The sequence below is a fragment of the Perca flavescens genome, chromosome 6 (genome assembly GCF_004354835.1).
Source record: "Perca flavescens isolate YP-PL-M2 chromosome 6, PFLA_1.0, whole genome shotgun sequence".
Lineage (NCBI taxonomy): Eukaryota > Metazoa > Chordata > Actinopteri > Perciformes > Percidae > Perca > Perca flavescens.
Window position 1 is genome coordinate 39,493,205 of NC_041336.1, and position 12,803 is coordinate 39,506,007.

Genomic DNA, 12,803 nt, shown 5'->3' on the forward strand with positions numbered 1-12,803 from the left:
TTCTGATTGTTATTAACAATATTATTAATAGGCTGATATTTATACCAAAACAGGCTATATATTGTGATTTATTTGGAGAAACCAAGCAATTCTAAATAAAATCAAACATTCAGCACCCCCATATAGATCAAATGGAATGATCCTTTGTTTCATAACCACATTTTCAGACACTGTGACTGTGAGATTAGTAGTCAAATCAGGTTCCGCTTGCTGCTTGCTCAGGCGGCACATATGAAAAATTAGGATACAGAGAAGATTAGCATGGCTCCTGCGAAAGGATTACACGCACATTCGTGAATCAGGCTCTTTAGATCGATGGAATAGTCGACTATTCGTTGTCACCCCTACAAGATATAGTATGACTAAAGGGAGTAAATATATCCAAAACACATGTAATGACCATGCCATGCAACTGCTGAATTAGGGTACTGGCACTTTTTTGGGACCAATTCAGACACTGAACAATAATAATTAAATGTGGCAGAAGGAGGTTTAGCTGATCATGACAGGATCAGTGGGCCTTTGTTCACTAGCTGCTGAGTAAATTACTAAAGTGAGTTATGAACTAAAAGTAGTGAAAAGGAAAAACTTGAATTATGTAATAATATATTAACATGATTACCATGGGCCAAAAAAAAAAAACCCTGCCTTCATTGCACTACTCTTTTACCCTGGATGCTCTGTCCTAGTTTAGCTGAGTCTCAGACTCTCCCTGCAGCTCAGTGGTGGAGCTGGGGAATTCATTAGCATCCGAGAGACTTTAACAGAGACGTCCCTTCAGCTCAGAGGACCGCTGCAGTCCAGGCTCGGATTTGGAGTCGACTGAGGCGTGTGGCAAGCACGCAAGGTCTCATCATCACCACCACTCCCTCACTCACTCACAGCCTCTCTCTCTCTCTCTCTCTCTCTCTTTCTCTGTGTGTGGTCCAAAGTGTTGACCCTCTGCTGGAAGAGGAGGACAGGGTCCCAATCCAACTAACTCTGTCAGCGAGAGAGATGCATTTTCTGTCTGTGCAAAAGGAAGAGAGAGGGAGGTGAGACGGAGAGAAAAAGGGAGCCTGTCCTCGCTCTGACTAGTGTCTGCTCACTGCTAACCTCCCCAGGTCCTGCATTGCCTCATCCTATATGAGCTCAAAATGGGCTGGGACCCATGTGTCAGGGGTCGCACTGTGGGGACTAGGCTTGGCCCAAAAGCCTGGGAAACGTGTAGATATTTGGCCATATACATTGTAAGCTGCCAAGAGCAAATACTGCATGCATGCATGCTTGTGCACAAACATGGAAATAGGCATACACTCCATTTAAAACACATGGCTAAGTAAGTGGGTGTAAAACTGTGAAAAAAGGGAGGAGGGAACTGCTGTAGGTAAACAGGTTGGGCGCATCATGGTTGTGCAGAGGGGGAAATCCCCCTACAGGATCCCATCCCCCTGTTGTATTTCCACCACACACACACACACCTCACAAATCATAGCAGCTTCTCACCAAAGTCCACATTCCTCAAGATTCAACTTCATGAGAAACATATGGCTGACGTGAATCACATTATTCCTGATTAAGTGAGTATTGGGGAAAAGCATCCATAATAAACATTTTGGGTATTCAACATGAATTCATTAAATTGCTATACGGTGCATTGTACAGTGAAAATTATGCCCTGCCACAGGTAATGTACTCGGGCGGGGTTTTACATTTCCTGTCATGGGATCAATATGCAATCTTCCAAAGATGGTGAGATAAATGCAAACATAACTCTAACGAGGTACTCTTTTTTTCAGTTAATACTTTCCAAAGCTTCAAAGAGTGGAAGAGAGCTTCTGTCATTTGCAATGAACAAAGAGCTTTTATACAAACATAAAAATGAAACAAATTATAAACCTGAGGAGACATGCAGTAGTTACAGTGTCCGAACTGAACAGTGGGCAAGAGGATGAGAAACCACCAAAAAGAAGAGGGCTGTAGGTTTACTACAAAGCAAAGTGGAAAGCAAACGTAAGTCACATTGTAAAGTACGTCACTCAACCAAAATGACAAATAAGGATGAAGTTGGAATATAGCTCCTCCCTTAAGTTGCACCCAAAGTGATCTGAACGTGTAAACACATTGTAGTTTTGTCCTTCTCAGACAGCAAGTGTTCTAAACACTCACATTTTTCCTGCAGTATGTCTAAATAGTAGAGCTGTCAAACGATACATTTTTTTAATCGTGATTAATCGCTGAATTTCTATAGTTAATTGCGATTAATCGCATGTTTTATCACCTGATGAAAATTATATTATTTTGAATTTCAGAACTGTTTTTAAGTACATATTAACAATGGAAAGCAATTCTTACCAGTGTATCTTGATTGTGAATCAAATGAATGCAAAGAAAGCGACTTTATGAACTTGATTTTAAGATTTGTATTTGTTTATTATTTATTTATTTATTTACTGTAAACAAAAGAAAAATGTGTGAATCAGAATCAGAAATACTTTAATAACCCCAGGGGGAAATCATTTTTGTTACAACTCCAGATATACAAACAACATATATTATCCAGACTTTAACATATATATTAAAAACAAATATACAGTAATAATATATAAAAGATCAAATGTACAGTGTTAATGTGCAAATAGTGTAAAAAAAAAGAGAAATGATTGTCTATGTTTGAGAGATTACAGAGAGGGGGTGTTGGACTCTCCGAGGGAGGCGTTGTAGAGTTTAATGACCACAGGCAGGAAAGATTTCCTGTGGCGCTCTGTGGTCATCTGGGTGAGAGGAGTCTTCTGCTGAAGGTGCTCCTCTGCTGGGCCAGTGTGTCGTAGAGAGGGGGGGAGACATTATCCAAGATGGACTGAAGTCTGGACAGCATCCTCCTCTCAGACCCGATCGTCAGTGTGTCCACCTCTTCCCCCACAACATCACCAGCCCTCCTGATCAGTTTGTTCAGTCTGTTGGTGTCTGCGACCTTTATCCCACTGTCCCAGCATGTGACAGCGAAGAAGAGAGCACTGGCCACAACAGACTGGTAGAACATCCTCAGCATCGTCCGACAGATGTTAAAGGACCTCAGCCTCCTCAGGAAAAAGAGTCGACTTTAGCCCTTTTTGTAGACAGCCTCTGCGTTTCTAGTCCAGTCCATCTTATTATTTAAGTACACCCCCCAGATGACCCCCCCCAGACCGCTGGATGGAAACAGGGGTCCCAGATGATTTCGCCCTCCTCAGATCCACTACGAGCTCCTTCGTTTTTGTCACGTTGAGCTGCAGATGGTTCAGCTCACTCCAAGTGACAAAGTTGCCCACAACAGTCCTGTATTCATTCTCATCACCCTTTTCTATGCAGCCAACTATTGCTGTGTCATCAGAAAACTTCTGAAGGTGGCAGGACTCAGTGACTCAGGGTGGCAACCGGTCAGACACACAGTTCTTTAGGCGTACATACTGTGGTCTGCCCGTCAGGTAATCAACAATCCAGGACACAATGGGGGCCTCCACCTGGATCGCCGTCATCTTCTCACCCAGTAGAGCTGACTCTCACAGTGCTCGCAGGCTTGTCCAGATGAGTGTAGACTCTGTTCAGCAGATAGATGATGCTGTCCTCAACTCCCAGACTGGGCTGGTAGGCAAACTGTAGTGGATCAGTGAAGGGCCTCACCATAGGCCTTAGCTGCTCCAGGACGAGTCTCTCAAAGTTCTTCACTATGTGAGACGTCAGAGCCACCGGTCTGTAGTCCTGAGGGCCGCTGGGACGCGGTGTCTTTGGCACAGGAACGAGGCAGGATGTCTTCCACCCTCTGGAGGTGCAGGCTCAGGCTGAAGACTAGACTTAGTACTCCACACAGCTGGGGGGCACAGGCTTTGAGCACCCTAGGAAATACACCGTAGTGGAGTCTTGTCAGCTGTCTTCTCACCAGGTCAGGCGTGAAGGACACTGTAGAAGTGACAGTGGGGGGAGGGGGGAGGTCCTCAGGTTGTAGAGGACATGGCGTAGAGCAGGGGGGAGGGGTGGAGTAGGAGGGTGTGAGTTGAGGTGGTGAGGTGCAGACAAAAGGTCTGTAAGGAGGAGGAGTAGGAGGAGGTAAAGTGGCAGTTTTTGTTGGGCAGCCAGCAGCAGAGTCTTGTGGGGGATGGGCCGCAGTATCAAACCTATTGAAAAATAGATTCAGATCATTGGCCCGGTCCACACGGCCCTCCAACCCCAAGCCACCAGTCTTCTGGAACCCAGTGATTTTATTTATTTATATTAGGACAATGCACATTAATGAACATTTCTGTAAATGCGCCAGTCGGCTAATTTTCAACTGTAGTCCTAGTTGCATGATGGTTCTCATGCCGCTCCACACATCCCTCATGTTGTTATGCTTGAGTTTACTCTCCAGCTTTCTCCTATAACTGTCTTTAGCCTCCCTGATTTTGAGCTTGAGTACCCCTTGCACTCTCCTCACCTCATCACGGTTGCCATCTCTGAACGCCCTCTTCTTTTCATTCAGGATGGCCTTAATGTCCTTGGTGATCCAGGGTTTATTATTGGCGTAGCAGGTTACCGTCCGAGCAGGGACATTGCAGTCCACACTGAAATTAATGTAGACCGTGATGCACTCTGTGAGCCCATCAATGTCCTCCCCGTGGGGCTCACAGAGTGCAGGCCAGTCCGTCACGTCAAAACAGCCCTGCAGTGCATCAGAAGCCTCCTCCGACCACTTCCTCACTGCTCTTGTGGTTGTAGGCTTCCTCTTCACCAGAGGCACATAGCAGGGTTTGAGGTGAACCAGGTTGTGATCTGACCTGCCAAGAGGGGGGAGAGAAGAGGAGATATATGCTTCCTTAACGTTAGCATACATCAGATCCAGGGTCCTCTTTTCTCTGGTAGGACAGCTCAAATATTGTTTGAACGTCGGCAGAACTCTATCCATGGTGATGTGGTTAAAGTCTCCCGACATGATGATGAGGGCACTGGGCTGTTGAGTCTGTAGTTTGGAGATGGTGGTGTGAATGATGCTGCAGGCAGATGTTGGGTTTGTAGAAGGAGGGATGTACACGACAACGATGATGACATGCGGGATCTATCTAGGCAGATGGTATGGACGGAGTCCAATGGCCAGCAGTTCAACATCCGGTCTACAGAGCTGTTCTTTAATCGTGATATGACCGGGATAACACCATCTGCTGTTTACTAGAATGGCAAGCCTTCCGCCTTTCCGCTTACCGCTCTCGGAGCAATCCCAGTCCGCCTGGACAGAGTGGAAGCCATCCACGGAGACGTTCTGGTCCGTAATGTCCCTGTGCAGCCGTGTCTCCGTGAAACACATCAGACTGCACTCACGGTACACTGGATGGCTCCGCGTTAGCGCAGTTAGCTAATCCATTTTGTGGGAGCGTACATTTCCCATAACAACATAGGGGAGACAGGGCTTAAATCTTCTCCTCTCCATACACCCGTCCCGTCTCGACCCTCCACTATTCCCCCGACGTTGCTTCCCTCCTCTGCGTCCCCGGTGTGTTTTCTCAAAAGTTCGGGGGGTATATTAGCTGGTCTGGCCAAAATGCCAGATGGCATTAGAGCAATCAGCTGTACTCCGGAGTAAACAAAGGCAGCATGTCCCGGTGAAAGCGGCATTGATAAAAACAACACTAAAAAAGCACCAAAACTCTCCAAAGCAACCTCATTAGAGAGGGCAGGACTTCACAGATTTAAAGTGATAAAACAAGAACGAAAAAAGAGAATGAAAGTTAAAAAAGTTAAAAAAGTGAACTCAAAAGCTGGAGCACGTAACAGGCAGCATGCAGCTTTCGCGCATGCACACTCACATGAATCTAGTCACATATTTGAATCTAGAGTCAATATTAGGGTTGGGTATTGTTTGGTTTGGATACCAGCAGAAGTGTCAAGTAACGAAGTACAAATACTTCGTTACCTTACTTAAGTAGAAATTTTGGGTATCTATACTTTACTGGAGTAATTATTTTACAGCATACTTTTTACTTCAACTCCTTACATTTTCACGCAATTATCTGTACTTTCTACTCCTTACATTTTAAAAATAGCCTCGTTACTCATATTTCAGTTCGGCTTGTTTTCATTCCAACTCGTCAGTCATCGTTAAAAAAAACACACAAAAAAACCTATCCAAATTGCTCCATCCGGATAGAGTGAATTTGATTGTGGTTGGATGAGAAGTATAAACATAGCTATTCCGACACCCTATTGGTTTGTACGCGATCCATAACACCTGTACAGACCCGGTACTAATACGCCACCGGTGCCTTAACGACCGTTATCTACCAGACCCAGACCGGACCGAATAGCAACACGGATTTCGGTGCCTTATTTAGGTGCCACTTAAATGCCTGCGCGATACTCCGAAAACGGACGAACTGAACATCGCCGCACGGGACGCTAGTCAACACTACAGTTGGAAGCAGGTTAGCCTAGCGTTAGCTAGAAGATGGAGTAAACATAGGGTGACCATACGTCCCGGTTTGACCGGGACAGTCCCGATTTTGAAGTTAAGTCCCAACAAAAGCCTGTTGGGACGCTAAAATGTCCCGGTTTTAGGAGAAGCGGCGTCAGACGATTTTGCTGGGGCTTGAGCCCTGAATGTTTTGAGTGTAGTCCCAAATGTAACTTTTTCCAGATTATTTTTCCGAGGCGAATAGAACGGGCAGCTACATGCAGGGTCCGATCATGTTGTGTTTGTTGCTATCACCTAGCAACCGTCTCTACGTGGAGGAAAAGCTCTGAAAGCCGGGTGAAGTTTTCGGAGGAATCCTAGCCAAATCAGTGTAATACATTGATGCCATCAACACAAAGATACTACTGATTTAGTTTGAAGTTCCGGTGACGTGATGTTTACAGTCTATTGTTCAGACTCAACCACACGGAGCTCTGAAGAAGACCTGTGCGTCTCTTAGTGTCCACTCTCTCTGTAAAATGCAGCCCAGCCTCAGGTTATAACGGATGCGCTCTGCTGTCGACATGCTGCGGTAGATGTGTTGCGTTTGTGCTCCGTGTATTTCTGCAGTAGATTCGGTTTTCAGCGTACGGCCACTTCCCTAGCTAAACTCTTTGTCTCAGTCAGACACCCAAACAGGGCTCTGTGTCTGTCAGAAGGTCTGAGAGCTACAGCAATCACGTAAAACCAGACTATGGTGCAGCTAGATTTCTGAAATAGTGACTTTATTCTTGTAATAGCCTATTATAACTTTATTTTTCTCAAAATCACAACTCCTCCAAATCACAGAGAACACAGATATACTGTATTTTGAATGTGCACAAAGTTTTGGACATTGCTCAAACACATCTGAAATATTACAGTCCAGGGGTTTATTAATAGGCCTACATTAACAATAAAAGAGCAAAACAGGAGGGAGGAGTAAATGATGCCTAGGCTACATGTGTGCTGACTCAGCTATAATTAGAAACGTCCATCTAAAGGAGAATAAATATTTGAAAGCAATACATAATGCCTATTAGTCTTACTTCAATATATTCCTTTATGTTTTTATATTTGGATTGTAATCTATTTTTCTCTTTACATAACGATATTTGCAGCATACATTGATTCAGAAAAAGGTAGAAATAGGTGCATAAAAATTCACCAGAATGCAGGAAATGAAGTGTTTAATGCTCAAAATGTTCAATCATTTTAATTCTTTTGGTGTTATTGGAATAAATAACACTTCAAAAATCTTTTTTAGAGAAGTCTCAACATAAATCTCATTCTGAACTGAAAAAGGCTTTTGCTGCAATTTTGTTAATTTTACCGAAAAAAAAACAAACATTTATTATTAGATGAGGAGCCTATGATCAAAATAATGAAGTTACTGTCTATGTCTGACCTCGGCTGGCACATGTTCACGTTAAAAAGCGTGACACACGCAAAGTGTCCCGGTTTCAGCTCCCGGAAATCTGGTCACCCTAAGTAAACATGATAAAATGCTGAGAGCTAAACGGTGTAAAAGTGTGTCTATATTTCACTGGAGAGGAGTCTAACACCAGACTGTAGCTGACGTTGTCCGAAAAACACAGAAGAGATGTAGCCAAAACGTGTCACCTTTTTCAGCCCTTCTGAGTTTGCGGGTATGATTTTAATATAACATTATTATAGTCATATGATTTTGTCCCCGCGTTTTAGAGTTAAGCTGTTGTCCTTAATGGCATTTCCCCCCCTTACATCAGAGGTCTTGAATGTTTTTTAAGCCAAGGACCCCTTAACTTAAAGTGAGATGTAGCAGGGACCCCCTACATATTGTATGAAATTAAGATGCATATTAAACTGGGCCTACAATAACTGTTAGGGTAACCTAAAGCCTTCTTACATACCTTTTTTTCATAAGCTATTAAAATATTAATTGTTGGCTTGATTTTATAAATCATATTTTAATGTTACACATTTGGCACAGTAAATCTAGGATTAACTGTATCTGTGGGCTGATATCTTAGTGACTCCCTTACCTATAGGCCAGTAAGCCTATCATCAGTGGGAATTTATGTTTGCTAATAATATGTTGGAATTATGTTAAGGCATTTTATTTTTTAGTTTTTTTAAAGACTCAAAAATGTACAATAATTTGGAGGCCCCCCTGTAATGACTCTGAGGACCCCCTGTTGAAGATCTCTGCCTTACATTACTTTTACTTTTATACTTGAAGTAGTTTTGAAACCAGTACTTTTACACTTTTACTTAAGTAAAAAGCTTGAGTTGATACTTCAACTTCTACAAAAGTCTTTTCATCAATCTATACTTCTACTTGAGTAATGAATGTGAATACTTTTGACACCTCTGGATACCAGTGCTAAAGCGGTACTTTTAAAACGGTACCGGTGCCTTAACAGTGCCTGAACCGATTCTTTTTAAGAAAGTTTAACAATCGGCGACATTAAAGAACGGCTTGTTTATTACAGTTTTTTTGGATTGCTTAAGCACGATTTTCAAAACAGGGCCCGTGTTTTCAAAACACTACACACAATTAGCACAACCACACACATTACACAAAACACTACAGATCCTTTGCATAATTAAACACTCTTGTAAAAACTATACACTTTTGTTTAAAAACCACACTTTGTTACCATATGAAACACACACGTTTCACATTACTATACTCTGTTTGCACGAGTTACACTCTTCTGTGATAAACCTAAAACACTTTTAGCACTTCTACTTCCCTATGATTAGAGTAGGCTACCATCAACAAAGTACAAATAAATTTGTAAATTCACCAAACACTACACAAGACCAATGTTGCAGACTGAAGAAACTCATTTATTTCTCAACACGCCCAAAATGTTGACATGGAGATTCATAATACTGTAACAAAATTTTCACTTTACGTATTGTACTGTAAGTTTACTGTAAAAAAAAACAAACACAACAAAACTAGACATTGTCTCTTCGCCTAGCTGGATCTGGCCAGAGAATTTCATCAACATCTTGTTGTCATTAGCAAGACACCTTGGAAAGAAACGTCTTCTACCTCCATCTGGTCCCAGGCCTCCTCCATGGCTTGAAAGAGGGGTACCTCAGCCTGGAGACGGAGATCATATACCTTCCACCGCCATGCCGAGAAAAACTCTTCTATAGGGTTGAGGAATGGAGAGTATGGTGGAAGATATAGGACGGTGAAATGTGGATGTTGCTGAAACCAGTTGTGAACCAGAGCAGAGTGGTGGAAAGACACATTGTCCCAGACAACAATGTATTGCATATGATCGATTTGATTTGCTGCGGTTATGTTGTGCAATTGGTCCAAGAATGTAAGTATGAGTGCTGTGTTGTAAGGGCCCATATGGGCATGGCGGTGGAGGACCCCATTCTGTGTAATGGCTGCACAGAGTGTGATATTACCCCCACGTTGCCCTGGGACATCGACTATAGCCCTGTGGCCAATGATGTTTCTTCCTCTCCTTCGTGCTCTCGTCAGGTTGACCCCAGCCTCATCTACGTAAATGAACTCATGCTGGATCTCCTCTCCATCCATTCGTAAAACTCTCTGAAGAACAGTGTCAGGCAAAATTGTGTAGTTCAGTGTAGATGTAGTATACATATTACAGTACAGTAAAAGATTATGAGACAGTATGCAAGATCACACTGCTAAAGTGAATACATACCTCTGCATAATCATGCCGCAGTCGTTTCACCCTTTCGGAATTGCGCTCGAAAGGCACTCGATAAATTTGCTTCATTTGAATATGGGTTTTTTTAGGATACGTGCCAGTGTTGATGTTGAGACCTGATGGATATTGTTGAAACTGGCGTGGTTTGGAGATGATTGAGTGTTATAGCATTGTTGGCCAAAACCATGTTTACTATCTCCCTCGCTTGCTGTTCTGTGAACATAGGAGGCCTTCCCCCTTGTCGTTCCTGACCCTCAATCCTATGTAGAAAAAAAAACAGTATACAATAGTACAGTAATTTCACAGGAAAAGGTAACAGAAGTGCTGATAGTGCATAGAATACAGTACTGTAAGCAGTTACTGAAAGCGTGCAGATGTGTTTGATATGATGATATTTTTACAAAACAAGTGTTTGCCCACCTGATGACTGTGTTGAACCAATTGGTTGGATGGTGCGGTAATTTGACAGTCAGTGCTTTGGTATTGCAGGAAGTGACTTCATGATAGATTTTTGTGTGTAATGTATGTTAAGTGTGTTTAGTGTTTTGCAAATCACTGTTTGTAGAGTTTTGCAACAAGTGTGAGGTTGACAATGTGCTTATAGTTGTGCAAATATGGGCTGATGTTTTGCTTCTTGAGTGTAAGGTTTTGCTAATAGTGTACTACTTTTAATTTTAGTGTGTAAGCTATGCAAAAAACTGTAAATCGTATTAATCGCATGCTGCCATTTACAGTTTTTCACAATCGCTATGACACTTTTTTCAATACTTTTAACAACTTTCCTAAACTCTTAACGCACCAACACACCTACAACACACGATTGGCAAAACAGTTCATTTCATGCTCAAAATCACACATTGTAAACTAAACTCCAACACCAATTTTCAAAATACAATAATTCACTAACACAATACACTGTGTTTACCAAAACAATGTAATCATTTCTCAAAATCAAATAATTCTTCCAAAACACTAACACATGTTCTCTCCCAACAGGAACATTTAGTCAATCATAGCACAATGTCATAAAAAACACTAACATCCCATGGAATAACAGAAACTACATTATTTTATGTATCAGGTCTGCCCTTATACAACAGACAAAAGTGACTGTATTGATCATAGATTGTGTTTTGGACTGCAGTTCCTGTTGAAGCCTCTACATTTTTGTTTTGTTGGGTTTAGCAAATTTTTTTAAAGATTATTTTTTGGATTATAGAAGAGTTTTTCTCGGCATGGCGGTGGAAGGTATATGATCTCCGTCTCCAGGCTGAGGTACCCCTCATCCAAGCCATGGAGGAGGCCTGGGACCAGATGGAGGTAGAAGACGTTTCTTTCCAAGGTGTCTTGCTAATGACAACATTGCCTGCAATTTTGATAAAATTCTCTGGCCAGATCCAGCTAGGCGAAGAGACAATGTCTAGTTTTGTTGTGTTTGTTTTTTTTTACAGTAAACTTACAGTACAATACGTAAAGTGAAAATTTTGTTACAGTATTATGAATCTCCATGTCAACATTTTGGGCGTGTTGAGAAATAAATCAGTTTCTTCAGTCTGCAACATTGGTCTTGTGTAGTGTTTGGTGAATTTACATTATATTTGTACTTTGTTGATGGTAGCCTACTCTAATCATAGGGAAGTAGAAGTGCTAAAAGTGTTTTAGGTTTATCACAGAAGAGTGTAACTCGTGCAAACAGAGTATAGTAATGTGAAACGTGTGTGTTTCATATGGTAACAAAGTGTGGTTTTTAAACAAAGGTGTATAGTTTTTACAAGAGTGTTTAATTATGCAAAGGATCTGTAGTGTTTTGCTAATTGGGTGTGTGGTTGTGCTAATTGTGTGTAGTGTTTTGAAAACACGGGCCCTGTTTTGAAAATCGTGCTTAAGCAATCCAAAAAAACTGTAATAAACAAGCCGTTCTTTAATGTCGCCGATTGTTGTTTAGTACCCTTCTTTTTTTAAACTTTCTTAAAAAGAATCGGTTCAGGCACTGTTAAGGCACCGGTACCGTTTTAAAAGTACCGCTTTAGCACTGGTATCCAGAGGTGTCAAAAGTATTCACATTCATTACTCAAGTAGAAGTATAGATACTAGGATTTGAAAAGACTTTTGTAGAAGTTGAAGTATCAACTCAAGCTTTTTACTTAAGTAAAAGTGTAAAAGTACTGGTTTCAAAACTACTTCAAGTATAAAAGTAAACGTAATGTAAGGCAGAGATCTTCAACAGGGGGTCCTCAGAGTCATTGCAGGGGGGCCTCCAAATTATTGTACATTTTTGAGTCTTTAAAAAAAATAAAAAAATGCCTTAACATAATTCCAACATATTATTAGCAAATATAAATTCCCACTGATGATAGGCTTACTGGCCTATAGGTAAGGGAGTCACTAAGATATCAGCCCACAGATACAGTTAATCCTAGATTTACTGTGCCACATGTGTAACATTAAAATATGATTTATAAAATCATGCCAACAATTAATATTTTAATAGCTTATGAAAAAAAGGTATGTAAGAAGGCTTTAGGTTACCCTAACAGTTATTGTAGGCCCAGTTTAATATGCATCTTAATTTCATACAATATGTAGGGGGTCCCTGCTACATCTCACTTTAAGTTAAGGGGTCCTTGGCTTAAAAAACATTCAAGACCTCTGATGTAAGGGGGGGAAATGCCATTAAGGACAACAGCTTAACTCTAAAA

General features: G+C 41.6%; 1 non-coding gene across 1 annotated transcript; it reads left to right on the plus strand.

Moving 5' to 3' along the window:
* Nucleotides 1-209: 209 nt before the first annotated feature.
* Nucleotides 210-313, plus strand: LOC114557997 (U6 spliceosomal RNA). The gene has a single exon (XR_003692883.1). It is a non-coding gene; the product is annotated as a U6 spliceosomal RNA (small nuclear RNA).
* The last annotated feature ends 12,490 nt before the right edge of the window (nt 314-12,803 follow it).